The sequence below is a fragment of the Mustela erminea genome, chromosome 3 (genome assembly GCF_009829155.1).
Source record: "Mustela erminea isolate mMusErm1 chromosome 3, mMusErm1.Pri, whole genome shotgun sequence".
NCBI classification, from domain to species: domain Eukaryota; kingdom Metazoa; phylum Chordata; class Mammalia; order Carnivora; family Mustelidae; genus Mustela; species Mustela erminea.
The window spans coordinates 95083992-95111955 of NC_045616.1; the positions used below are offsets into that span (position 1 = coordinate 95083992).

Below are 27964 nucleotides of genomic sequence, written 5' to 3' on the forward strand. Positions count from 1 at the left end.
TAGAAGGCCAAACTATAGGTATACAATGTACAGCACAGGAAATATAGTTACTAATATTTAGCAACTCTGTATGGGACAGATGGTAGCTAAATTTATCTCTGTGATCACTTCCAAATGTATACAAAATGCTGAATCATGATGTTGTACATAAGAAACTATTACAATATTATGTTAACTGCACTTCAATTAAAAAAAAAATAAGCATATATTTTTGAATGTACGATTTCACTATAAAGGTATGTACATATGTACGTATTCATGCATTTATTTTGACAGATTTTTTATTTTGCATACTTTAATTTCAGAACAAAATAATTTTAAAAATCCACAATATGCATCCAAACCCCTTGGCAGATATTGTTTAGCAATAACCATGTATGAAGCCTAGTAACATAGCAATTATCAACAGAGTAATTAAAAGAGATTTGAACACTTCAAAAAATGTATTACTAACTAGGTTACCTATAATATATATAGTATGCCTAAACCTGTAGGGTCACCCTCTATTTCATCTGTCTACAGATGATACAATTGACTTTGGGGTTCCATTTAGTTAAGTTCCCCACCACACCACCAAAACCCTACAGATCTGGTGGTTAAATAAAATCTAAAAGAAATTACCTCTTAGTGTATTATTTCTTATTTCTATTAAATAATAAGTATTTCTTATCTCCAGAAAGTATTACTACTTATTTCTAAGAGTTTAAAAAATAAACCCTGAACAGAAATTGCCTGATGCAGTAGCAACCAACAGGAAAACTTAAGAGCAATTTGGTGCTGCTGGGTGGCTATTTGTACTGAGACTCAAGTCCTCTCCCACTCCTTAAAATTACCTGAACTGACACAAACTAAGATGTGGCTGTTAGTCATTCCCACTACATACTATTAGATTCAGCAAATAATAGTCCCCTAACCCCCACCCCAGGGGACAATTACCTTACTAACCACAATAAAGACACATCTGGATCAAAACACTACTGCAAAATAAAGATGAACACTAAACAACTTACACCATTTGAAGAAGAGTGCCTGACCTGGACAACCCAGAAATGTACACGCAGTAACTATAAAACCGAAGGAAGGAAAGCTCATTAAAACTGGAGCCGGGGCGGGGGTGGGGGGGTGGGGGGGTGGGCAGGGTGCCTGGGTGGCTCAGTGGGTTAAAGCCTCTGCCTTCAGCTCAGGTCATGATCTCAGGGTCCTGGGATCGAGCCCCACATCGGGCTCTCTGCTCAGTGGGGAGACTGCTTCCCCCTCTCTCTCTGCCTACTTGTGATCTTTCTCTGTCAAATAAATAAATAAAATATTTTTTTTAAAAATGATGAGAATAAACCTTTCCAGAACTAAAAGTCAAGATTTAAAAGCTCAAATAAGTTATTAAGGAAAAAACTCATTCCTAGAAAAATTAAGATGATGTAAACTGGCAGTATGTTTAGAAAATACCAAAAATTTTTACAGGTATTGAGTTAGTGTCAGTTCTGAAAATCCAGAAGTTACTAAAATTAATACAGAAAAAAAAAAAAAAGGCAAAATCTTTATATGCACAAAAATGTTTTCTTGCAATACTTCTTATGACAGCAGGGAAAATCCCAGACACAATCTAAATATTGGTAATAATTAAATTACCGCTTCATAACAGATTTTATACCACTGTCATAGCATTAAGAGAGAAGACTACGTTTACAAATTTTATCATTTGAAGGCACCTCAAGAGCCCAAAAACCACATATTTACATTAAAACTACTGTGAGCATTTATTTCTTAAATTACTAAAACTTAAAAAAACTTATTTTTAAAAATCTGACAAACTTGGTACATTGTGTTCTCAATACTTTACCAAATGGGCCAGCAACAATTACTTTTTAGATATACTGCACAGAAATATTAGCTTCCCAGAGTCTGTAGGGTGTTTTTATACTAAAGGACAATATAATGCAGCTACTTTAATTGAGTAAGCAGCTTATAACAGCTTTCTAACTTACTAAATAATAAAATATAGTATGGAAAATTTCAACATCCACTATGCCAAAGAAAGAACTGGTCTTACTTCTACTAAGTACTTTATATTTTTATCAGTTTTCATTAGCTCAGCTCCACATGAGACCATTGCCTGCCTTGATTTCTGGAATTCTGCCCCAATTCTTCTCTCCTAGTCTGTGTTGCCAGGGTTGCAGCTGCACAACCAATTCTTATTAAAATGTAAGTCTTTGAAATGCATGTCTATGGAAAGGGATATAAAGGATTTCATTATTTTTCTCAAAACCGAGAGTGAGGATTAAACCCCCACCCTTCCCAAGCCATACTATCACTTAGCAGCCTTCTTTACCAACTCACACACCAAATATCATAAATCCAACTGCTCAGTTTAAATGTTTAAATGAAAAATCATAAACTGCACAGTAGTGAAACTTAAAGTCTAGCAAAAATTATTTTCAAATGACTTCTAATACTTACAGTGTAATTTTAGGTTATAGATAGATACTCACACAATGATGCAATACTTTTAAATACCACTACTAAATACTTCTAAAGAATAAATACTAGCAAGATAGAATAGGCAATTCTGTGATAGTAATGCCAAAAAAATAATTTCAGAAACTTCAAGTCAGGAAAAGAAAACTGCAATTAATTTACTTAAAATGGAAAATATTTTACCAGGCATTAATTTTGTTTTGAGTTCCACATTGGGCTCCCTGCTCTGCAGGGAGTCTGCTCTTCCCTTTCCCTACCCCGACTTGTGCTCTCTCTCTCTCTCTCTCAAATAAATAATGCCCCTAAAATTTTCCTGGAGAAGAAAAAAAAAAACTGGAAGACAATTTATACCCCTTTTCCATTTTTCACTGGGATTTCATGTACTTTCGTTCTCTGGATAAAATCCTCCAAGACTGTTTGACCTTCCTCTTAAAAGACAACTTATGACTGAATTCATCTTGTGAGAAGAGTTAACACAAAACTTTCACTATGAAGGTAAAACTTTTCAATTAAAAGTAAATAGGGGGGGCACCTGGGTGGCTCAGTGGGTTAAGCCTCTGCCTTCAGCTCAGGTAATGATCTCAGAGTCCTAGAATAGAGCCCCACATCAGGCTCTCTGCCCAGTAGGGACCCTGCTTCCCCCTCTCTCTCTGCCTGCCTCTCTATCTACTGTGATTTCTCTCTGTGTCAAATAAATAAATAAAAGCTTTAAAATAGTAATAATAATAATAATAAAAATAAAAGTAAACAAGAGCATCTGATGGCTCAGTCGGTTAAGAGTCTGCCTTCAGGGGCGCGCCTGTGTGGCTCAGTTCGTTAAGTGACTGCCTTCGGCTCAGGTCATGATCCTGGAGTCCTGGGATCGAGTCCCACATTGCGCTCCCTGCTGGGCAGGGAGTCTGCTTCTCCCGCTGATCTCTCTCCTCTCATACTCGCTCTCTCCCACCCTCTCAAATAAATAAATAAAATCTTTAAAAAAAAAAAAAAAAGAAAGAAAGAAAGAAAAGAAAAGAGTCTGCCTTTAGCTCAGGTCATGATCCTAGGGTCCTAGGATCAAGTCCCACATTGGGCTCCCTGTTCAGCAAGTAGCCACTCTTCCCTCTCCCTCTGCCCCTCTCCCAGCTTGTGCTCTCTCTCAAATACATAAATAAATAAAACTTTTTTAAAAACTGAAATAAACAGAGGTCAAATACTATGTTACAAAGTGAAAATGACAAGTGTTTTTATTAAATCATAGTGTTTATAATGCTGGTACACAGTAGGAATTCTCATAACACATAGAACCTTCGAATTTCAACTACTGGCAAAATTCTTTGGGAATAAATATAGCCTAGTCTGTTCCTGGGTCATTCAATCATGGTTAAATAGAAGGAAAAAACAGGGGAGGCACAGTAAAGGGTACTAGCCCTTTAAAATCTGATTTCACAACACACACCTCAAGTTACAACAACAAAGCATACTGAGAAAAAGTTCTAAAAAGTGGCTACTTGTTGCATTTTAGGTAATCAAACTGAAATCATTAGGTTAAATATACTTGATAAACTTTTTTACGTATACAATAAATATATGATTATAATGCTTGTTAAAAGCATGTATTGAGATCACCCCATATCCATTATGAAGGCTGGTAACCAAAATAAAGAAAGAAAGAAAAAGAAAAAACAGACAATTAGTACTGGTGAGAACAAGAATAAACTGGGACTCTTCTGTGTTGTTGGTAAAACCATAAAAGGGTGCAACTCCTATGGTAAACAATAGACAATTCCTGAAAAATCTGAAAAATAATACCACCAAATGATCCAGCAATCTCACTTCTGGTTATCTATTTAAAAGAACTGAAGGCAGAGTCACCAAGAATATTTACACGCTTATGTTCAAGGCACTACTATTTATAATAACCAAAAGGTGGAAGGAAGCCAAATGTTCATCAATGAATAAATATATAAGCAAAATGTGATACACACATATAATGCAATACTATTCAGTCTTAAAAAGGCAGGAAATCCTGTCCCATGCTACATGAATGAACCTTAAACACATTATGCTAACTGAAATAAGCCAGCCACAAAAAGACAAATACCATATTCCACTTATATGAGTAATTCCACTTTTATCTGAAGTACTCAAATTCACAGAAACAAAGTATAATGAGAGTACCAGGGGCTGGGAAGAGGAAGTAAACAGAAGTTTTTGTTTAATGGGTTTTAGAGTTCACTTTACAAGATGAAGATCTGTTTACAACAATGTGAGTATATTACTAAACTATACTTTTAAAAATGGTTAAGAAAGTAATTTTTATATGTTTTATATCACAATAAAAAAAAACTTCTTAATGTAACTGGAAGTGAGTCTCACCCTTAGAGATTCTTAGAGATTCTGATGAGTTGATAAAGATTAAAATTTGGATAAATGTTTTGTTCCTCATTACTAAATATTAGTGAGAGTGTGTGTGTGTGTGTGTGTGTGTGTGTCTTTTTGGTAAGCAATATGCCAATATATCACCATGGTATAAAACTCAAAAGATGCAAGAGTAAATTATGAATAATAAATCTCACCATTATCCCTAGCCATCCAATTTTCTTCCAGACAAAGCCACAAGTATTAGCTTCTTGTGTAATCTTTCACAGATGCTCTGCACACATAGAAGAATGCACATATATATTTTTTCCTTTTTAAAATATTTTCATGTGATTGCACACATCATTAGGCACCTTGCTTTTTCACTTAACACTTTATCTTAGAAATCAGGCAGTATCAGGGGCACCTGGGTGGCTCAGTGGGTTAAGCCTCTGCCTTCAGCTCACACCGGGCTTCACCCCACATCGGGCTCTCTGCTCAGCAGGGAGCCTGCTTCCCCATCTCTCTCTGCCTGCCTCTCTGCCTACTTGTGATCTTTTTGTCTGTCAAATAAATAAATAAAATCTTAAAAAAAAAAAAAAAGAAATCAGGCAGTATCAGTAACTTTTAAAAAACTGTCTCCCTCTATTTATAAAGGCTGTATTTTATCATGAGTATAATTAGTCTCCAACAGATGTAAAGTTGAGTTATTTCTAATCTTTTACGTCTATAAACATGATGCACAGAATAATACTGTATATTCACACATGTATAGTATGATGGTTTACAGATTTAAATTTTGGTAGGCATTTTAGATTTTCACAAATATTTTCCAAATTTCCTCCTAACAGAATATACCAAACTGCACACCCACTAACAATGCATTAGAGTGTCTGTATTTCCAATCTTTGAAAAAAATTCCTAACTCCAATAAATAAAGAAAAAATGTGTTTTCTTCCTCTGAAGGATCTATTTTTTTTAATTTTGTACTACTACTTTGCTATAATACAATTTTTAAAAAAAATTCTTTTCTCTGCTGATCTGAAATGCATTTTTTTAAAGATTTTTTTTTTAAGATTTTATTTATTTATTTGACAGAGAGAGATCACAAGTAGGCAGAGAGGCAGGCAGAGAGAGAGGAGGAAGCAGGCTCCCCGCTGAGCAGAGATCCTGATGCAGGGCTCGATCCCAGGACCCTGAGATCATGACCTGAGCCGAAGGCAGCGGCTTAACCCACTGAGCCACCCAGGCGCCCCCTTTTTTAAAGATTTTATTTATTTATTTGACAGACAGAGAGCAACAAGTAGGCAGAGAGGCAGGCAGAGAGAGGAGGAAGCAGGCTCCTTGCTGAGCCAGAAAGCCCCATGCGGGGCTCGATCCCAGGACCCTGGGATCATGGCCTGAGCTGAAGGCAGAGGCTTTAATCCACTGAGACACCCAGGTGCCCCCGAAATGCACTTTTATTGTATTCTGAATTTCCCTATGAATCTGGAACAACTTCTATTCTATACTACTGACCTAGCTCATACACAGAATCACAATGTTTCCACTATTTTATTTTTTTCATCATTATAATTCTATGGGTTTTCTTTTAAAGATTTACTTATTTTAGATAAAGAGAGAGTGAGTAAGAGGACGAGAAGAGAGAGAGAGAATCTCAAGCAGACTCCACACTGCACATGGAGCCCAACACTAAGCTTGATCCCTTGATCAAGAGAACATGACCTGAGCCGAAACCAAGAGTCCAATAACCAACTGAGCCACCCAGGTGCCTCCATCATTATTGTTTTAGAATACATTTTTTTAAAAAGACTTATTTATTTATTTGACAGAGAGAGATCACAAATAGGCAGAGAGGCAGGCAGAGAGAGAGGAGGAAGCAGGCTCCCCGTTGAGCAGAGAGAGCCTGATGCGGGGCTTGATCTCAGGACCCTAGATCATGACCTGAGCCAAAGGCCGAGGCTTAACCCACTAAGCCAGCCAGGTGCCCCTGAATACATTTTTAATATATGAAAGAACTACTTCCTTTTCTTTCATAACTTTTCTGGGTATTTTTTGTCTTTTAAATTTTACATTCATCTAGCCTAATTCTTTAAAACCTTTCTGCTATTTTTATTGGCATCATGCTGTATTATAAATTAGAACAGTATTTTTCAAATGCTGAATTCTAATAATGAGTCTCTTTCTAAGTCTCTTTGAGTCTAAGGTGATTCTACTACAGGTAATCTACTTTTTGAGAAATAAACTATGTGTCCAACTGAAAAACTGTACTGGTTAAGGGACAAGGGGAGCCATTACACAGTGTGGTTGTATCTAGAAGGCTAACTACAGCCTCTATGTTTCATCTCAATACAGATTTGTCATTGTTCATGAAACAAAAGACGTTCCTTCCAGAGGCAGAAACTGTTCTCCAAATCACTTTCTGTGGCTCTAGTGTAGAGAACTATAGTTGAAATAAGTGGTTTAGAATTCTATTCTGTATAAAGAACTTTAAATGAGTAGTTTACTACACGCTTAGAACACCAGGATGAAGTGGGACCCTGAATCTGAGGGAGAAAAAAAATTAACAGTGGGAACCAGAAGGATGTTTGTCCCAATCCCTACTCCCCACTCATTTATAAGACCAGAATTTCACCTGAGTACAAAGAACTGCATAAAACTAGAAACCTATGTGTTCAAGTATATAGATGAAAGGAACGGCTCCCAAGGTCCTATTAAGTGACAGGTAGAACTTCACCCTAAGAAAAACACCCATCCTAACCATGGCCAGCTCAGCTTTGGCAGGCACATCTAGGTCCTAGGGCTCTCTATCAGCCTCAAGTTTCTTTGCCCAGAAATCCATTTGAAATCTATAGTTTTTCACCCTAATAGCACACAGTCACGATTTTTTTTTTTTAAAGATTTTACTTATCTATTTGAGAGAGAGACAGTGAGAGAGAACATGAGCGAGGAGAAGGTCAGAGGGAGAAGCAGACTCCCCGTGGAGCTGGAAGCCCTATGCGGGACTCGATCCCGGGACTCCGGGATCATGACCTGAGCCGAAGGCAGTTGTCCAACCAACTGAGCCACCCAGGCGTCCCCACAGTCACGATTTTTAACCATATTACTTCGACCGTCCTTGACGGTAATTGTTTCCCTTTGGGTGGATAATATTCTAACTCTGGTAACATATAGAAATTGATACAGAAATGATCAAGTCAAGCAAAACCTACACTATTAATAGTTTAGTGCTCTTATGTATCTGTAATAATTTATTATGATATTTTATATTCTATTTATTAAGTTACTTAAAAGATAAGAAAATCTGATATGCTAAATTTGCAAGTTTAATTTACTGGACATTTAAAAATTATTTAAGTTGGCACCTGGGTGGCTGAGTTGGTTAAGCGTCCAACTCTTGGTTTCAGCTCAGGTCACTATCTCAGGAGTCCAGGAATCCCAAGTGACGCTTGGCACTCATCATGGAGTTTTTTATGTCCCTCTCCCTCTGCTCCTCCCCCTGTTCTCTCTTTTCTCTCTCAAATTAATAAACAAAATCTTAAAAAAAAAAAAAAAAGAAAAGAAAAGAAAAAGAAAAAGAAGAAAATTAAAAAGTTTTAGGAAGATTTGTTTACTGGTAAATCTGCCCTGTAAACTGCTTGAAATATATGAGGGAACCAAAGAAATGTAACTCTACCTTAGAATATTTAGGGATGTAATTAGGGATGAAAGTGTTAGCCAACATTTAAAGAGTAAAATTTATTCTTCCCTCTTGGCCATTAAAACCCAATGACAAGGGGTGCCTGGATGGCTTAGCTGGTTGAGCAGACTCTTGGTTTTGGCTCAGGTCATAATCTCATGTGTCATGGGGAATAAGCCCTACGTGGGTCTCTGTGCTTAGTGGGGAGCCTGCTTGAAGATTCTCTCCCTCTTCCCCTGCCCCCCACTCACGTGCACTCCTGCTCTCTCTCTAAAATAAATAAATATTAAAAAACAAACAAAAAATAGTAAGACCACAGCAATCAGACAACAGAAAGAAATAAAAGGCATCCAAATTGGTGAAGAAGTAAAACTTTCACTATTTGCAATTAACACGATACTATATATAGAAAACCTTAAAGGGAGGCCTGGGTGGCTCAGTCAGTTAAGCCTCCGACTCTTGATTTTAGCTCAGGTCCTGATCTCAGGGTTGTGAGATTGAGCCCCCTGTCAGGTTCCTCACTCAGTGGAGTCTGGTTGGGGTTCTCTTTCTCCCTCAGCTCCTCCCCACTCATGTCCCCACGCACAAGCACACACTCTCTCACTCTAAAGTGAAATCTTAAAGAAAAGAAAAAAAGAAAGAAAGAAAGCCCTAAAGACTGCACCAAAAAAACAACTAGAACTGATAAATGAATTCAGTAAAGCCACAGGATACAAAACCAATGTACAGAAATCCACAGCATTTCTATACAGTAGTAATGAAGCAGCAGAAAGAGAAATTAAGAAAACAATCCCAGGGAGCCTGGGTAGCTCAGTGGGTTAAAGCCTCTGCCTTCGGCTCAGGTCATAATCCCAGTGTCCTGGAATCGAGCCCCGCGTCGGGCTCTCTGTTCAGCAGGGAGCCTGCTTCCCTTCCTCTCTCTCTCTCTCTGCTTGCGTCTCTGCCTACTTGTGATCTCTGTCAAAAAAATAAATAAAAATCTTTAATTAAAAAAAAAAAAAGAGTACAATCCCAATAACTGCATTGAGAATAAAAAAATAACTAGGAATAAACTTAATCAAAGGTGAAAGACCTGTTCTCTGAAAACTACAGAACACCAATGAAAGAAATTGAAGACAACACAAATAAATGAAAAGACATTCCATGCTTATGGACTGGAAGAAAAAATACTGTTAAAATGTCTATATTACCTAAAGGAACCTACATATTAATACAATCCCAATCAAAAGAGCAACAGCATTTTTCACAGAACTAGAAGAAAAAAATCCTAAAATTTATATGGACGCACCAAAGATCCTAAATAGCCAAAGCAATCTTGAAAAATAAAACTGGATGTATCACAATTTCAGACTTCAAGTTATGTTACAAAGCTGAAGAAATTCAAACACTATGGTACTTGTATAAAAACAGACACATAGATCAGTGGAACAGAGTAGAAAGTCCAGAAAGAAATCCATAATTATATGGTCAAATAATCTTCAATAAAGGAGGCAAGAATAAGCAATGGGAAAAAGTCTCTTCGACAAATAGTGCTAGGAAAACTGGATTGCTACAGGCAAAAGAATGAAACAGTACCACTTTCTTATACCATACATAAAAATAAACTCAAAATGGTTTGAGAACGTAAATGAGAAATCCAAAACCATAAAAATCCTACAAGAGAGTACAGGCAGTAATTTCTCTTGACATCAGCCATAAAAACATCGTTTTAGATATGTCCTAAGGAAAAAGAAATAAAAGCAAAAATACACTATTAGGACTACATCAAAATAAAAAGCTTCTGCACAGCAAAGGAAAAAATCAACAAAATAAAACAAAACCTGCTAAATGGGAGAAGGTGTCTGCAAATGACCTACCCAATAAAGAGTATGTACCCAGAGGCACCTGGGCGGCTCAGTGGGTTAAAGCCTCTGCCTTCAGCTCAGGTCATGATCCCAGAGTCCTGGGATCAAGCCCCGCATCGGGCTCTCTGCTCAGTGGGGAGCCTGCTTCTCTCTCTCTATCTCTCTGCCTACTTATGATCTCTATTAAATGAATAAATAAAATCTTAAAAAAAAAATCAGAGAGCATGGGTGGCTCAGTCATTAAGCAACTGCCTTAAGCTTTGGTCATGATTCCAGGGTCCTGGGATCCAGCCCCACATCAGGCTCCTTGCTCAGTGGAGTCTCTCTGTCAAACAAATAAATAAAATCTTGGGACTCCTGGGTGGCTCAGTTGGTTAAGCAGCTGCCTTCGGCTCAGGTCATGATCCCAGCGTCCTGGGATCGAGTCCCACATCGGGCTCCTTGCTCCGCAGGGAGCCTGCTTCTCCCTCTGACTCTGCCTGCCACTCTGTCTGCCTGTGCTCGCTCTCTCTGACAAATAAATAAATAAAATCTTTAAAAAAAAAAATCAGTATCCAAAATACATAAAGAATTTATACAACTCAACACAAAAATAAATAAAATAATTCAATTTAAAAATGGGCAGAAGACATGAAGAGAGAATTCGGCAAAGACGACATACAAATGGCCAACAGACAACATGAAAAGATGTTCAACATCATTCACCATAAGGGAAATGCAAATCAAAACTACGATGAGGTTTTACCTTACACCTGTCAGAATGGCTAAAATAAAAAAGACAAGAAATAGTAAGTGTAGACCAGAATGTGGAGAAAAAGGAACCTTCGTGCACTGTTAGCTGGACTGCAAACTGGTACAGCCACTATGAAAGACAACAAGGAGATTCTTCAGAAAATTAAAAATAGGAGTACCCTATGATCCAGTAATCACACTATTGGTTATTTAGTCAAAATATACAATACCACTAATTCAAAGGAATATATACACCCCTATTTTACTGCAGCATTATTTACAACAGCTAAACTATGGAAGCAGCCCAAGTGTCCAACAATAGGTGAATGGATAAAGAGGTAGTGTATGTATATATATATATATATATACAATGGAGTATTACTCAGCCATAAAAGAGTAAAATTTTTCCATTTTTAATGCCATGGATGGAGCTAGAGAGTATAATACTAAACAAAATAAGCCAGTCAGAGAAAAACAAATACCTTACGATCTCACTCATATGTGTAATTTAAGAAACAAAACAAATGAGCAAAGGGAAAAAAAAGAGAGAGAGAGAAACAAACCAATAAACAATACACTGGGAACTAGAGATGACAAACAGGGTTACCAGGGGGAGGTAGGGGGTGAAATAAGTAAAGAGGATTAAGAGTACACTTATCTTAATGAGCACTGAGTGATGTATGGAAGTGCTGATCACTATACTGTACACCTGAAACTAAAACAACAATGTATGTTAACTACACTGTAATTAAAATAAATTAAAATACCCAATGACAATACACATAGCACTCAACTTGTGGTCAGTTCTATGGGTCAAACCATTTTTAAAGAAAACTACAGAAAAAGATGACCATGGGAATATGGTCTTGAGTGGAAAATGTCTATATCCATCCTAAGATCAACACATTTCCTTTAATTAGTAACGTTTCCTCTATGTATTTTTCAGCGAACATGTACATTAAAACCATTTACAAATATCACATGCTAACAATAAATGAAAATAGGTTTCTTGCATGTGACTACTTTCCAAAGAAGAAATGGCCTCCTTTATAAAAGTGTGTGTGTCTTATACCCACATAGCCCAAAACATGCAGAGCATTTTCTCATGCTGGTCAGAAAAACACTTGGTAATCAAAACCACAAAAGGCCTGCCTTTATGATTTCTTCATGGAAATCATAGCCTTTACAGTGAGAACATAGAGCAACAGCTACAATAAATTCCAGCTGCTGTGGTAAGGATGATTATACTATGGTTAGCTGCTGAATGGGCCCAACACTGAGCCCCAATTCTATTTACTTAAGCAAAGCACAGCCCCCTCAAATAACATTATTTCCAAATACTTAAACCCTGGATCATTCGCCAAAGTAACTAGGAATTTAACATCAGTTTCATTCCCTTAAACTGTAACACTATTATCAGATGTTTCAAAAGTATTTTCTAGCTACAGATAGAGACATATTTTGGATTGTACTGACAAAACTAAAGAGCTAATACCAAATTATTCCACTCCCTAAAAAACTCCAAAAGTACTTCACAGATAATTACTAGTTTAACAGGAGAAACTCTGAACCATTCAGGAGCAATATCCAAATGGGGGAACCCCATTCTACCTCCTTTTTCTTTATATGCACATTTCCTCACGCTCTCACATTTGGTAAATGAATTATTCCTCACGTGTGTGTACATGTGTTTGTGTGTGTGACAGAGAATAGAGAGAGAGAAATACCTAAACCCACCAGAGAGCTTCTAAAGACTGGCACCCACAGCAAGATGCTATCAAGTCAGCAAAACTGGCAAATTTGAAATCAGCCACACGACCATGAAAACAAGAAACTACAACAATAATAAATATGTACTTTCTGGGGTTTTTCCATCTCTAAAATTGATATAATATTTTCCTATCATTAGCCAAAACACAGGCTTATAAAGATGCCTCACTAATCAGATAATTAAATCAGATAATTAAGCCAGATAATAAAAAGGTAAAAACTAACTTATTCAACATATTCACTACATGTTATATACATGTAAAATATTCACTACATATTATCCCCCCAAAAACTTTTTTAAATACATAGACAAATATAACTCAGCAAATTATACAGCATAATAAACAGATTTTTAAATGTATAAAAATGATTATACCAAAGATTTAAAAGATGTATGTACAGACTATGAGAGATTAAAAATGAAGTGCAGTATGGGGTGCCTGAGTGGCTCAGTTGGTTAAGTTTCTGCCTTCGGCTGAGGTCATGAATTCAGGGTCCTGGGATTCAGCCCCACATCAAGCTCTCAGCTCAGCGAGGAGTCTCCTTCTCCCTCTTCATCTGCGCCCCCCCCAACTCATGCACGTGCGCACTGTCTCTCTCTCTCTCATAAATTAAATCTTGAAAAAGAAAAATGAAGTGTAGTATAAGCAGGTACAAGTAACAGCAAATTTTAGTTTATAGCAATTCTGATACAGCAACAATTAAGACTTTAAAATCTGGCTTACAAACATGTCCAAATAGAATTTTTATTAGCTTTTTTTTTAAAGATTTTATTTATTTATCTGAGATCATGACCTGAGCTGAAGGCAGATCCTTCACTGACTGAGCCACCCTGGCACTCCAGATTTTTAAAAACTATTAAGATAACAGAAGTACTTCAATCCCTTTCATATTTTATTTATAAAGAATACTAACATCTGGCTTCATGCTCAGGGGTGAAATAGTATCAACGTTCCAATTAATGGTTAAGCATTTAGTGAAATGTTAGGTGCATTAAATTAACCAGACAACACGCTCACTGTAATCACAATGTCCCACAAGTTCTAGCCAATGTAACTAGTAAGTGAACCAATATGATATAATATTTGAAAAGGATAAGCAAAATTTAAAATTACGTTTAGTTACAAACAGACTATATTCCCAGAAAAGCTAGGTGAATCAATTCCAGGACTATTAAAAATACTAAGTATATTTGTTAGGCTGGCTGAATAAACTTAACAAAGAATAATCATCTTACTCATGTTAACAATAAACAGATGAATTTAAGCAGTACAGCACCATGAAGAAGCAGGGCAACACAGGTTAAGCACATGCATATCAGAACCAAACTGATGCAGAGTATAATCTCAACTCTATTACTTCATAGCTACATAAACCTCCATAAAATCACCTAACGCCTCTAAGTTTTCTCAAGTATAAAAATGAGTGCTTGTCAATGTTGGCCATGGAGGTTGACACCATGGGCACAGGGTAGAGGGGCAAGTTAGCCACTCTAGCCCACCGCTACGGGTGGTGGGAGCACTAGTTTAGGGAAAGGGGTATACATGGGGAGAGAGGGTTGGGCAGCCCCCTATGCACTATTTAATTTTTTCCAGTGCTGCAGCGGCAACTCCTCAGTGCAGAGAGACCTCATTCCCAGAGTGGCAATAGCCACTGCCTAACCTAGCAAGAGGAACACCCATTCCTGAGCAGCCCTCACTGGTGCAGGAGGAGCAACCATGGAAAGAAATTTGCCTCCACTGGCCCAGGCATGAAACCAAACACCATGGCCACTACCTTTCTAGTTTTCCTGAAGGAGCAGCTCAACAGAGAAGTCATTTCCTTAGAGATCAACAGATGTGCCAAACACTGGTATAAAGGAACCTGGAGTTCTGACACTGTCCATCCCAACAACGATGTCATCAGGACAGCATCAGCACAAGGGACCTTCTATTCACCAGCACAAACATCTCTCCATGAAACATCACCAGATAACTCAAGAAGTTCAACACATATGGATTCTTATTCCAAGAGTAAATACCAGGAAACAAGGAGTTTTCACAACAGCTAGAATTTGAGTAAGACAGACAACAGACCATAGCATTCATACATAGGTCAACTAATAACCATTTGGTGAGAAACTCAAGAGCTGAAGGACAAACACTGGTTCAGCCATCAGTAGCCAATAAGGCCATGAGAAGGGTTAGTTCAGCTCCATCTAGAGCAGTCTTTCTTTTGTTATCAGGAGGCATGTCTCCTTCAAAGGGGTTACAGAAAAATTCTCTGGAGAGTAGATTTGGCTGTCAGTGAGTGACTCCCAACCACTGAACCCCAGTGCATATTCCTTCACCCCACTACTTGTTTAGCAGGCAACCTCTCCATACTCTGCATATAGACTCTCTTCCCCAGTAGTTGTCCACTGGGCTGGATCGATAACCCCAGCAGACATCCAATCCAAAGAGACCAACCTTTCAGTACCAAACCATCACCAAAGTAGGATCCCCACTGATCCTGCGGGAGGCACAGACTCAGGTAGCTTCCCATCCCAAGGCCAAGTGGGCTCTTTGTCCCCCAAACACTCAGGGATGACCACTGCACCACAACACCTGTGACATTCACTGTAAAGGGCAGTTTATGACACGGAACAACTTGGACAGCAGCAGTATGCCATTTATGAAGAATATGGCTCCACACTGGCTAGACAGCCTGAAAGGCTTACAGTTCCTATTCTAGTAAGTACAACCAGCTTAGGAAAGACCCTAGTCTCCCAACCTGCTCATCACTCCTATATACAAGGGGAAGACCTGTTACAGCTCAATGTTATCAGAGACCAAACCTCGGAACTGTGAACTCCAAAGATCACAGGCAGCACTGTATCACACAGGTACAGTAGGTGTTGGAAACGTGCAAAGGATGTCCAGTCAGCAGAGCACCCTTATATACCAAAGAAATAATTACTCTCTGAACATAACAGCTACCTGCATGGAACCCTACGGGCCAATAAAGCACTGAGTGCAGCAGTGACATTTTAGCACACTTCAGCATGCAACAGCACATGTGGTGCTGGCACAAGATCCCCATCAACAGACAATATTCAGAAAGACTCCAGGGAGTTTGCCTGGCATGACCCCAAGCTACCTGAAGTCATTCACATGCTGCAGCACCCCTCCCATCAGGTGAGGCAAATGCAGCCACCTACCTGCAGCACCTGTGCTTTGGCAACAACAAAAGATAGATGGAGGTGTATAGGTAAGGAAGAATCAAGCATCTGGTAGACTTTTTGGACAAAGTTCAGAGGAAATGCTGTGGTGCCCTCGGAAACCTTGTGTCTGCCAAGTCTACAAATAAAAATAAAATAAACTGGCAATAAAAAATATTGGTGGGGGTAAGATACCTGCCTTGTTCCAACTGATGAGACAAATCTACTGATGCAGAAGTACAGGAATTTGTTACAGGAGTTCTTTGGAATTTATTTCCATGTGATGTTATAAAGACAACAATCAATCAAGGTGCTCTCTTGGCCTTAACAAACACTGTGAATGTTCCAGTTATTCTGGATGGAATAGCTCTTTTCCATTTTGATGATCACAAAATTAAATTTCAGACTTTACTTGTTCTGTCTAATATGACAGGTTGCCAGCTCCACAGGGGAGGAAGTGAAGAAGCAATGTGACCTTGTGAGGTGCTAGTAAACTCACTTTTGTATGGGATCCACACATGTGTGAACACATATGGTTACAACACCAAGACTGTGGTGTCCTGCATTTGCACCCCCATGGAACCTGTGAGATGGCTCTCAGGCCCAGCTGCTGGGCCTGAATTAACTGGATGCCTTACCAGGAAAAGACTCTCCCAGCAAGGACTTGGATCCCGGATGTCAGGGGACAAAGAAAAAGAGAAGGACACAAGAGGATCAGTGGGATGGAGTTGGTCATATCCCAAGACCGCCAAAGTCCTCCAACGGGTTTAAGATGCTACTGGAGGGGCGCCTGGGTGGCTCAGAGGATTAAGCCTCTGCCTTCGGCTCAGGTCATGATCTCGGGGTCCTGGGATCGAGCCCCGCATCGGGCTCTCTGCTCAGCGGGAGGCCTGCTTCCCCCTCTCTCTCTGCCTCCCTCTCTGCCTACTTGTGATCTCTGTCTGTCAAATAAATAAATAAAATCTTTAAAAAAAAAAAAGATGCTACTGGACTCTTCTACCAGAAAGTTGCACACCAGCTACCTTGAAAGGCTCTACTGAACTCTCCAGAGCTTCCCTGCTGGAAACTAGTTTGCAGAGTACATCCAGGTGACCATCCACAAAGACAAAGGGGTACCCATCCTTCTAGGACTTCTGAGAGCACATAATGATAGATGCTCCATCTGAAGTAACTCCTTTGAGGGATATGGTGCTAGATGTTTGGAATAAGAAGCTCACAGCATGAGAGAACTGGCCAACCACCTTCTCAGTAGCAATGGCCCCCATGTACTGTCTGATGAGACCAAACAAGACAACTGCTGTGCTCTGCATGAGATTACCAGCAAAAACATGGAGAACAACAAAGTCCTAGCCAACTCAGGGGAGATAGAGAAGGTAGTAAACATAACCAAGACCAGAGGAGACAGATCATTGCTGAAAGCGGTGAAGAAGGCAGCCCAGGTCTTGAATACATTATGGCACCAGGACCTCCAAAGCATTTCTAAAAAGAATGGGTGCAATCAGAACTATTTTGTTATACCTTTATTTCATGTTAGAGTGAGACCAATTCAATTCGCATCCTTCTTTGTCTACCACTGATTAACAAAGGTCACCCATCAGCAGCATTTCCTCCTCACCAGCCTAGTTAAGAATCAGAAACCCTTGCTCTGAATACGACAGGACCCAGCCACCTATGTGGTATTATAATAGCCAAAAGAAAACCAAGCATAAAGGCCTGTACTCTGGCTCCAGCAAATTTTCACCTACTTACATGAATTCTTATTCTTCACCAGCAAGAAAACAGAAAGCTACTGCACCAACAGCTGTATTGTAGTCAAAATGATTCCAACAGAAAGAACCCTGACATACAAAGATGTATTTGCAGTCTCCTCATAGCTACAAAGATCCTTATTCTGATGACTGAATTTACTTCCCAGCTATTACTAATTATTCAACATAGTATGGACTGAAATTAACCATAAGTTATATAGACTTTTATTCCACTAAATGACCTTCTTATACAGTAGAACAGCACCCTGGGTTCCCAGATTAGTGGATTGTAGCATCAAAATGCTCAGTAAAAGAATTCTATCTAATCCTGTTTTGAATGAGAAGAAAAGCCTGTCTTGCTAATTTGTGGATGAAATGTGCAAGTATGGAATATATGAATGAAAAGCATTTTTTTTTCTTTTTTGAAGACTTATCAGTGAAGTAAGGAAACCTTTGGGAGAGAAGATTTTGACTTTCTAAGCTCTACTTAGGTGTCAGAAGTAATCACTTGTAGATTCTGTAGTCAGGTAAAGGTGCACACAATGCAATGAAGAAGTTAAAGAAATGGGTGAAATGAGATAGGAGATGTATAGGTGAAATCGTAAGAAAGGGGATTGTTCAAATGTGAAGAAAGTTATGTTTTGATAAACTGAACAGAAAAAGAAATGGAATGCATATCCCTCATGTTTTATGGCTATTACTAAAAAACTGTTAAATATTTAAGATAATATTGAAAGTACACAGAGTATGTCATTTAGCAATTCGACTCATGTAAGGCATTATTATTTGTATTTATTAATAACAATAACAGAAACCACCTTGTCCCTTAAGTAAAAAAGAGATATTAATACAATGTGTGCACTATATTAACCTTTCTAAAATTAGAAGAATTCTGAAACCCCCTGTATATTTGGCCTCAAGATTCTGAATAAGGCAAACAAACAAACAAAAATTGAATAAAGGATTGAGAACTGTACCTTTTTCTAATGATTAGGAAAAAATGAATAATAATTTATATAAAAAATAATGGTAATATATATATATTTTTTAAAAGATTGCCAATTCCACAATTGTTTCAGCAGCTTCAAAGGTAGGAAGGGTTCAGCAGGAGTCTCCAACAAAGAGCTAGTCTTAAGAGATGATGGATACTCCTTTCTTCCACAACCCTAACCTTGTTTAGTAAGAGATTATTAATCTCTGATAATAATCCTACTAGTATTTAGGACACCGTGTCAGTCTATTCCAATTAACAATAAACTGCTTAGCAATGGCATGGACTAAGTATTTATTCACCACCTTAACTCTTCTGCTTAATACTTGAATCCTTGTAATCAATCAATGAACAGTCTTAACTGCCATCTATACACCTGATAATGGACTGCATTATCAGACTTATCTAATTCACAAGTTTTATTAAGTCCTTGAGTTATCATTATATAGTTTAGAATGGGTGCTAAAAAAGATCTATCAGTTAAGATGTTTTCATCTACATGAAACATAAAATCCAAAGCACAGGGACGCCTGGGTGGCTCAGTTGTTTGGACGACTGCTTTCGGCTCAGGTCATGATCCCGGAGTCCCGGGATCAAGTCCCGCATCGGGCTCCCAGCTCCACGAGGAGTCTGCTTCTCCCTCTGACCTTCTCCTCGCTCATACTCTCTCACTGCCTCTCTCTCAAATAAATAAAATCTTAAAAAAAAAAAAAAATCCAAAGCACACTGGATTAAACTGGAACCTAATGGCTCACATAAAATAAATAAAGTCTAGGGGTATACTATCTTCAGGGAGGACTCAATCTAGTGGTCAGAGCATAGTTTTTCTCTGTTCTACTCCTTCAGTGTTTACTTCTTATTTAACTGGTTTCCTTTTATGGCCAGAAGGTAGCTGCCAGGAGTTTAATGACAGTACATTTTGATATCTGTTGAAATACAGCCCCCCCCCAAAACAAACAAACAAACAAAACAGTGCCTTTATCCCAGCATTCCTAGCAAATATCCTAAGATCATTCTGATTCATCTAGCTTAGATCACATGTCTGCTGTGATTGCCTGGGGTCAAGGCACATGTTCCATTCTGACAAACTCTTCAAAACATTTATGAAATAAAGCACATTAGAGTTGACCTTAGTGATTTCAACTTCTAGTATTACTGAGTGGTATTACTGAATTAAAATTGATAGGTTAAGCACATCATACACCTTTCACTCCCTCTTAAAAAGTTATTCCCCCAAATTTTAACAACAACCCATCAAGGAAAAAAAAAAATCAACTCTTCCCTAAGTGAAAATCACATTTTCAAGGATTCAAAATGTATTACAAAATTACCCACAGGCTTTATGATTTTCCTTTTTAATACAACAGAAACCAAGACTATGTATTTTCTCAGAGCAAAAGAGGTTTACATTCAACTTTTTCAAGATTACAACATTAGAATTTAAATAAAGATTGCAGAGTACATGGGTACCTTGAGTTAGGAAAAAAAGTGGTTTTATTTCATAGAGCTATAAAAAATAAGTAAATAATCCATCCTGTAACTCAAGACTCCTCTTATAAGGTACTAGATTCACCACAAAACCTACCTCCACACACAGACACACAACCAGGTCCTAAGAACAGAGCAGAGATGTACAGCATAGGGAGCCTTTTTGTAAATGTGCATTTCAAAGCCAAATACTAATTATTTCCAAATTACTATGTTTCATACTTTTTAACATCCCTTATTTCTATAATTAGCAGAGAAAATAGAACATAAACTATTCAGTTTTTATAACAGAGAGTGAAATTTATTTCACTGAAAGCCAGAACTCAAATATATAGGAAAAGCTCTGATACTTACAATAAAATTGAAAAAAAAAACAAAAGGCAAAATACAACCACCATTTTCTTAAGAGTAGAACTAACCACTTGAATATGTGTTATACAATAATCATCTTAAAAGCCAAGCTTTATTTATAATCCCGAGGAGAAACAGTGTGGTCAAAGAAGAGGATGTGAATTAAAAGGAAATCACTGTAGGTGCGCCTGGGTGGCTTAGTCAGTTGGTTTTGGCTCACGTCATGAGCAGGGACTCTACTTAAGAGTCTCTTTCTCTCTCTCTGAAATAAATAAAAATTTGGATGGATGGATGAATGGATGGATGGAAGGAAAGAAGGAAAGAAGGAAGGAAGGAAAACCTCTGTAATTGTTCAATTCTGTAGACTGGTCTTTCAAATACTCATTTGTTCAAACAATTCAATTCAGTAAATAAGCTCTGATGGCTTTATTAAGAAGACAGTACTGGTGTTAGACAAAGGAGGGATATAAACACAGTTCTTAACTTCAAAAATGTTTACAATGTGCCTCAAAAGCAACATACACAAAGGAGCATCACTGGACAGCACAGAACATAATCAAGGAGAAATAAATGCTTGAGACACTAAAGACAATGGGTAATCAGAAAGAGGAGAAATCAAATGAGAGGATTTCTACAGCAAGTAACAGAAAACCTACAGGGAAACTGCTTAACATTAAGGAAATGTATTATCTCAGCTAACAAGGAATGCACAGTGAGGGTGATTTTACATGTGTTAAGCAGAGTCCAGTTCTACTTCTCTGCTGTTCTCCTGCCTCTACCTACCTTGATATCAGGGCAACACTTTCAGGCTAGTAGCAAAACGGCCACAGCAGTTCCAGATGTCACATCCAGATAAAACCACTACGGAGAAGAGGGATCAACGCTTTCCTTCTTTCTCAAAATCAAGGAAACCTTTCCTAGAATCCTCTTACAGACTTCCCTTCTATTACTCAGTGGCCAAAACTGGATCTATTCCTAAAATGATTTCAAAGGCAAGAACGCCTATCATTAACCAAGATTTAAGTAGATGCTGATAATTATCATGACCATAGTTTTAGTGTTAGCTGAATATTTTAAGAAGACAGGCCTTGGAAGATGGTATAATTAGGAAAAGAAATAAAAGAGAAAAATACAATGGCAAAGGAAAGGATGTGCATAACTGAATAAAAAAGTCAAACTGCATCATACACTAAATACATTATTAGGCACAAGGAACTTTCCTAAACTGCCCTGTTGTCATTCTCTGTAATAAAAAATTAACTTACTATTCAACAGTGAGTAAATGCTAAGAATGGAGGAGGAGGAGTTCTCTTTTTATGATAGGATTTAGTTAATTTTCAGTGGGGACAGTCAGACTCACCACTCCTGGTCAATGGAGTCACCCATTTAGCTATCTGTGGTTTGAGAACATTCCATATTATGCATACAGATGACTGTAGACTCACTATCAATAGAAGTTGTTCCTTGAAGGTTTCTTCTCATTTGGGTTCCAGGTTTCAGTCAAACGTCCACAAACTTCACAACCAACCCTGTGTGCAAATGAAAGCATGCAATCAGGAGGCAAAAAAAGCTACAGGGAACAATTCCCTCCTCCCCCATCTATAACTAACTGATCCATAAGGAAACTGAACTTAAATACCGGATTCAATAAGCACCATGTTCAAACTAAGCAACTTGCATTTCAAAAGCTGTAGTGTGATTACTACACAGTTATTACCCTTTCACATCATACATATTATTGTGTCTACAGTGTACCAGGTAAAACTCTTAGCAAAAGTTGCTCACTAGATAGAATCCAACACACATTTGTGTGGTGGATCCAAATAAGGCTGACCTACACATAGTATATTAAAGGACAGCTGCCTACATTTATAAATCAGAAGACGACTCTACATGAAAATTAAGATTTCTGACCTCTCTTGGGAAAAAAAAAAAAAATCGGAAGATCTAGCAATAATGGGCCCACATTCCCACATGGTAACTAACAATCTGGTGGAGCTGATGAGCAGCTAATCCTTTGGATGGGTCACAGGCTTTGCATTTGCCTGCAGATGTCATCACTCTCTTACAACACAACTCAATTATCTGTCTTGATCCTGCTGGCATCTGACTTTGCAAATTCTCCTAGATTTCTAAAATAGCTCACAGGGAACATATTTTACTGTCAAAGCCAAGCATGTTTTTCTGCCTTAACAATACAATATAGTATAGGGCTAATAACTACATTCACTTTGGAGTCAGCAGGCCCCAGGTTTGAGTTGTAATTCTGAATATAACTTAGCTGTATGACCTCAGGCATATTTTTAACCTAAGATATATTTCTTCTTCTACAAGCCTCCTAATAAACACATATAAGCACTTAACACAGCCAACAAACAACTGGCCTAAAATCTACCATGTCCAAGCTGAATTTACAATTCCAAATTCAGGGCTTCCTCAGTCTTCTGCATCCTGGTAAGCTGCAATGTGATTCATGCGCATAAGCCTCAAACCTCAAAGTCCTAATCATATAATTTCTTTCATTCTCCCAAAACTAGTACCACGGTACTTGATTCTCTAAAATATGGAATTTGAATGAATTTTCAGAATCCCATAAAAAATAATAATTCCTCCTTCAGAATCAATTACTTTCCTAAAATCACCTACAAATACAAACTAAGTAATGATACTCTGAAGTTTCAAGGTTGCATATCATGAGGAATACTAATAATTCATTTTAAGAAAATGAAGACGGCAGGTGCCTGGCTGGCTCAGTAGGTAGAGCACGCAACTGTTGATCTCAGAGTTGTAGGTTCAGGTCCCATGTTGGGTGCAGAGATTACTTAAAAAAATGGGGTGCCTGGGTGGCTCAGTCAGTTAAGTATCTAACAATTTTAGTTCAGGGCATGATCTCTGGGTGAGATCAAGTCCCACGTGGGGCTCTCTGCTCAGGGGAATCTGCTTGAGATTCTTTCCCTCGGCCCCTCCACCTGTGCATACTCTCTCTCAAAGAAATTACCTTTAAAAAAAAAAAAATGAAGACAAAATACTGGGGGTAATACCTATCATTCCTTGCAAGATACTGGCCCCATTACATTTTGTAAGCTTACATGTTTCTTCCAAGCTAAACTAACAATGAACTAGGATGCTATGTTTCATCTGAAAACAAAATTAAGAAAAGAGATAGTTAGAATTTTAAAAATCAACCGTTTCTATAGAACTATTCAAATAACAATCAGAAAACCCACTTTTGGGGGCACCTGCGTGGCTCAGTGGGTTAAGTCTCTGCCTTTGGTTCAGGTCATGATCTCAGAGTCCTGGGATCAAGTCCCGCATAGGGCTCTCTGCTCAGCGGGGAGCCTGCTTCCCTCTCTCTCCGCCTGCCTCTCTGCCTACTTGTGATCTCTGTCAAATAAATAAATAAAATCTTTCTTTTTTTTTTTAAGATTTTTATTTATTCATTTGACAGAGAGATCACAAGTAGGCGGAGAGGCAGGCAGAGAGAGAGGAGGAAGCAGGCTCATTTTAAGTTTTAAAACAAATTGATTGCATATTAATAACTGGTAGCAAAACTGATTAATATGAAAGGCAAGACCCTTTCAATGTATTAACTATGAAAATCATGGCCATTATCTTTCTTTCTGGAAAATAATTCCACTGAATAGTGTATTATCTCAATGCTAAAGATCAAAACCATAATTACCAATCACAAAGAAAGCATATACCAAAAACTGCACTCTAGCTAACCTCATATAATTTGGCATGCGCAAAAAGAAAATTTAGTGGATTTCATTACTACTCATTCACATGCAGTCTACAAAGTAACCCAGGCTTTCATTACATCTGGTAGGAATCAGACAAAAAAAAAAATTTTCCCTGTCAACCAAAAACATTTTAATATAGGAATTTTATTAGCATTCATCTCAGTATCACTACTACAATGTATTTCACATTCTTCTTAGAATTGATGAAGAAAATATGAAATCAGATCCATTTAACTGTTAACTGCTGGCATGGCTTGGTGCTTTTTACACCTTATTAAATGGCACCTCTACCCCCATCTACCTGTTATTTATACTGATAACAGCAAATTACATTACTTCTTGTGGTGAATTTAAGCACTAAATTTTATTTTGGGTAATATCGAAAGTGTGTAAGCCCATCTCTATCCAGAGATATCTATTCTCCAAGCTACCAGTCTCAGTTCCATGACACTGCTATGAAAGAAGGGTTTCATCTTTAGAGAAATGAGTTAACAGTGCTACCTTATAATACTTTTAGGGCAGTCACAGAGAAAAAATATGCTAGTTCTGCATCAGCACAAATGACACAACTAGAATGAATGAGCAGAGGCTCTATTTTCCACATATTAGAATATCTTTCTAAGCCACTGTTGCCTCAAAGGGGATGTCCTGCCTGGAACACCTATCATCAGCAGTGAGGATATTACTGGCAGTGACTTGAAAATAACAGATAGCTGATCTAGACCAACTTTATGATTCCTTGCAACCCTCAAATGCTTCTCTGAATTTAAAAATAAAAATTCATTTTTAAGTCCCCAAACCCACTACAATTCAAAAGTCTTAGGTTTAAGCCGGTCAAATTACAAGAAGCTAAAGACCTAAGTCTTACAGTAACATTTCTGTTTGGTTTCCACTTTTCCTCAAAGTATAATGGCTTCAATTATCAGACCTTGACCCTATTAAATTACTCTGATACTGAAAGAAAAATATGTACTATGTATGTGTTCCATCTTCTTGCTCATTTAATTTCAAATGCTAATTCTTTCTTTCTTCCCAAAGAAATATGGACCTGGCAAAAATAATAAAGATCTATGAGAAACCTAGTTCAATTTCTTCATTTTACACATTCAGAAAGGTAAAGAAATTTGCCCTAAAATTCTTAACTAATCAGTACACTATAATACCTATTAGTACTGCAATAAATCACTACCATTTATTTCCTCCTTAAGTACACTGTAAAGAAAGGCATATAACCATTCAGTTACACAATTTAAGTGAAAAGTTATCTGGGCAATAGTATCATAGGCAGTGGTGATACAATTAAAGACTCAAGACATTTTGCTTCTTGGTACTGTTCACTGGTGCTGTTAACATTCCTAGACCCTACAAGTATAGGATGTGGTAGGGTTACAGAAACGGATAGAAGCGATGGTATATACACGAGTAGCTGTGAATTAGGCAAAACTTTTAAACAGGGAGAATGAATGTATTTCTAACTACCAGAATTTCAAAACTAATGGAAAAGGCTGCATATGCCTTCATTAAAAAAAACAGAAAAGGAGGGATGAGGTAATAAAGATGGACTACCAGTGGGAACGCAAAGTTGTACAACCACTTTGGAAATGTTGTAGAAACTTTCTTTATAGGTATACACACACTTTACCAGGCACCAAAACAAACCACTCCCAAGAGAAATGAAAACAGGTCCATACAAAGAATGCAGACTAGAGGAGGCAGTAGAGGATAGCAATTAAGAAAATGGGCCCTGGGGGCGCCTGGGTGGCTCAGTGGGTAGGCCTCTGCCTTCCGCTCCAGCCATGATCTTGGTGTCCTGGGATAGAGCCCTGCATCAGCTCTCCCTGCATCAGCTCTCCGCTCAGCGGGAAGCCTGCCCCCCCCACACCCCCGCCGCCTGCCTCTCTGCCTACTTGTGATCTCTGTCAAATAAATAAATAAAATCTTAAAAAAAAAAAAAAAGAAAAGAAAAAGAAAACTGGCCCTGGAGTCAAACTGTCAGAGTTTGAATTCTGGCTCTGCCACTTACTAAATGTGTTGAATTTAGACAAGTTACTCACCATGCCTCAATCTCCTAAACTATAAAAAGGAAGTAATTCATAAGGCTACTGTGAGGTTTAAATTATGTTAATACATGTAAAATGCCTCAAATGTAGTCTGGCACAAAGTAAGCCTTCAGATAAATGGCAATCAGAAGGGGAATGGGATTTAATACATGATGTAACATGACAAAAGTAATTATTCTGAGCCAAGTTAAAGGGCATTTTAAAATACAGATGCACACCCACAGCCAGTGCTGTATAATGTAGCGTTTAAGAGTTTACTTGGATTTTGTTTATGTCACTTCACTGTTTCCAAAGCTGACTGCCATGGAGAATAGGTAAACTTCCCTGAGATTTGGTTTTATCAACTATAAAGAAACAACAGCTACTTACCTCAGAGGATTATTTTAAGAATGTAATTAAGATGTATAAAGTGCTTGCTTAGTACAATGCTTGACACACAGTAGCTAAAAACTGACAGTATTTTATTATACTATATTGAATTAAGCACATTATAACTATAGTGACCATTTGTTATTTGCTAATGATAGCCCCAGTTTATGCAAGTTTTCACAACGTGATTACTCAGAAGTCATTCCCCTACCTCAGTATGTCCCAGTTTAGATAAAACTTGTTCTCAATATGTCCTGGTTTTAGATGATAAATTATACGGTTGCCCTAATTTGTAACTGAAATACTTTCAGGATTTTCCATCTATTTAGTTCTTCTCAAATGTTCTCCTATCTCTCTCTTTTAAGATTTTATTTATTTATTTGACAGACAGATCACAAGTAGGCAGAGAAGGAGGCAGAGAGAGAGATGGGGAAGCAGGCTCCCTGCTGAGCCCGACATAGGGCTCAATCCCAGGACCCTGGGATCATGACCTGAACTGAAGACAGAGGCTTTAACCCACTGAGCCACCCAGGTGCCCCTCTTATCTCTTTTTAATGGCATTACCTCTTTGCTCTCCAACTCACCATCCCCATTTTGCATGCACACTGGCAGAGAGAGAGACACACACACACACACACACACAGAGTCTGTGGCCCTCACTCTCCTTATCTCTTTATCCAGGTGCTTGGTAACCTCCAGGCCTCTTTGTTGCCCTATACTCCACAACAATGTCATATTTTTTCCAAGCCTAATCTTTCTCAAATTCCTATCTGTTCCTTCAGTCTGAATTCCAGAAAAAAAACCTACTGACCTAGAAATACCACCACCACCAGTATGTTACCATCTTTAGGAATATCTACATTTTAACAGGTTAACGCCTTGAGAAACAATGCCTTACCCCAAAGTAGAGAACCTCTAGTAACATGAATTTCAGACACTGAAAACTGACTAAGGTAGATATTTTAGGAACTATTTTGCATTTCTCCAATCAAAGGATTGGGTGGGTTTCTACTAAATAAATAAATTGGAGCAGCCCTGATTTCTTTCTTTTTGCTGGTTCCCAAATAATCCAATCAGAAACACCAAAGGTGTTTAGCTCGAGTATAATAAGGTCACAGTTCTTTAAGAGTTTCAGCCTGTGCCTTTCTCTTTCACTGTACAAATGCTCTTCTAAGTTATCTTAGCTCACTCTCCCGAGTTCA

At 38.0% G+C, this 27964-nt stretch overlaps 1 protein-coding gene and 1 pseudogene across 6 annotated transcripts in view; one reads left to right on the top strand and one right to left on the bottom strand.

Annotated features, from left to right (window-relative positions):
- CDC42SE2 (CDC42 small effector 2) overlaps window positions 1-27964 on the bottom strand; it is a 116131-nt gene that overhangs the window by 55690 nt on the left and 32477 nt on the right. For 4 of the 6 annotated variants that reach the window (XM_032336821.1, XM_032336820.1, XM_032336817.1 and 1 more), the window contains exon 2: window positions 21951-22119. The exons of 1 other annotated variant lie outside the window; for it this stretch is intronic. The gene's annotated coding sequence lies outside the window, so the exon portion shown is untranslated. The remainder of the gene's footprint in view (window positions 1-21950; window positions 22120-27964) is intronic. One more of the 6 variants, XM_032336818.1, reaches the window with a different exon arrangement.
- Window positions 11137-27964, top strand: part of LOC116587232 — a 48908-nt pseudogene continuing 32080 nt past the window's right edge.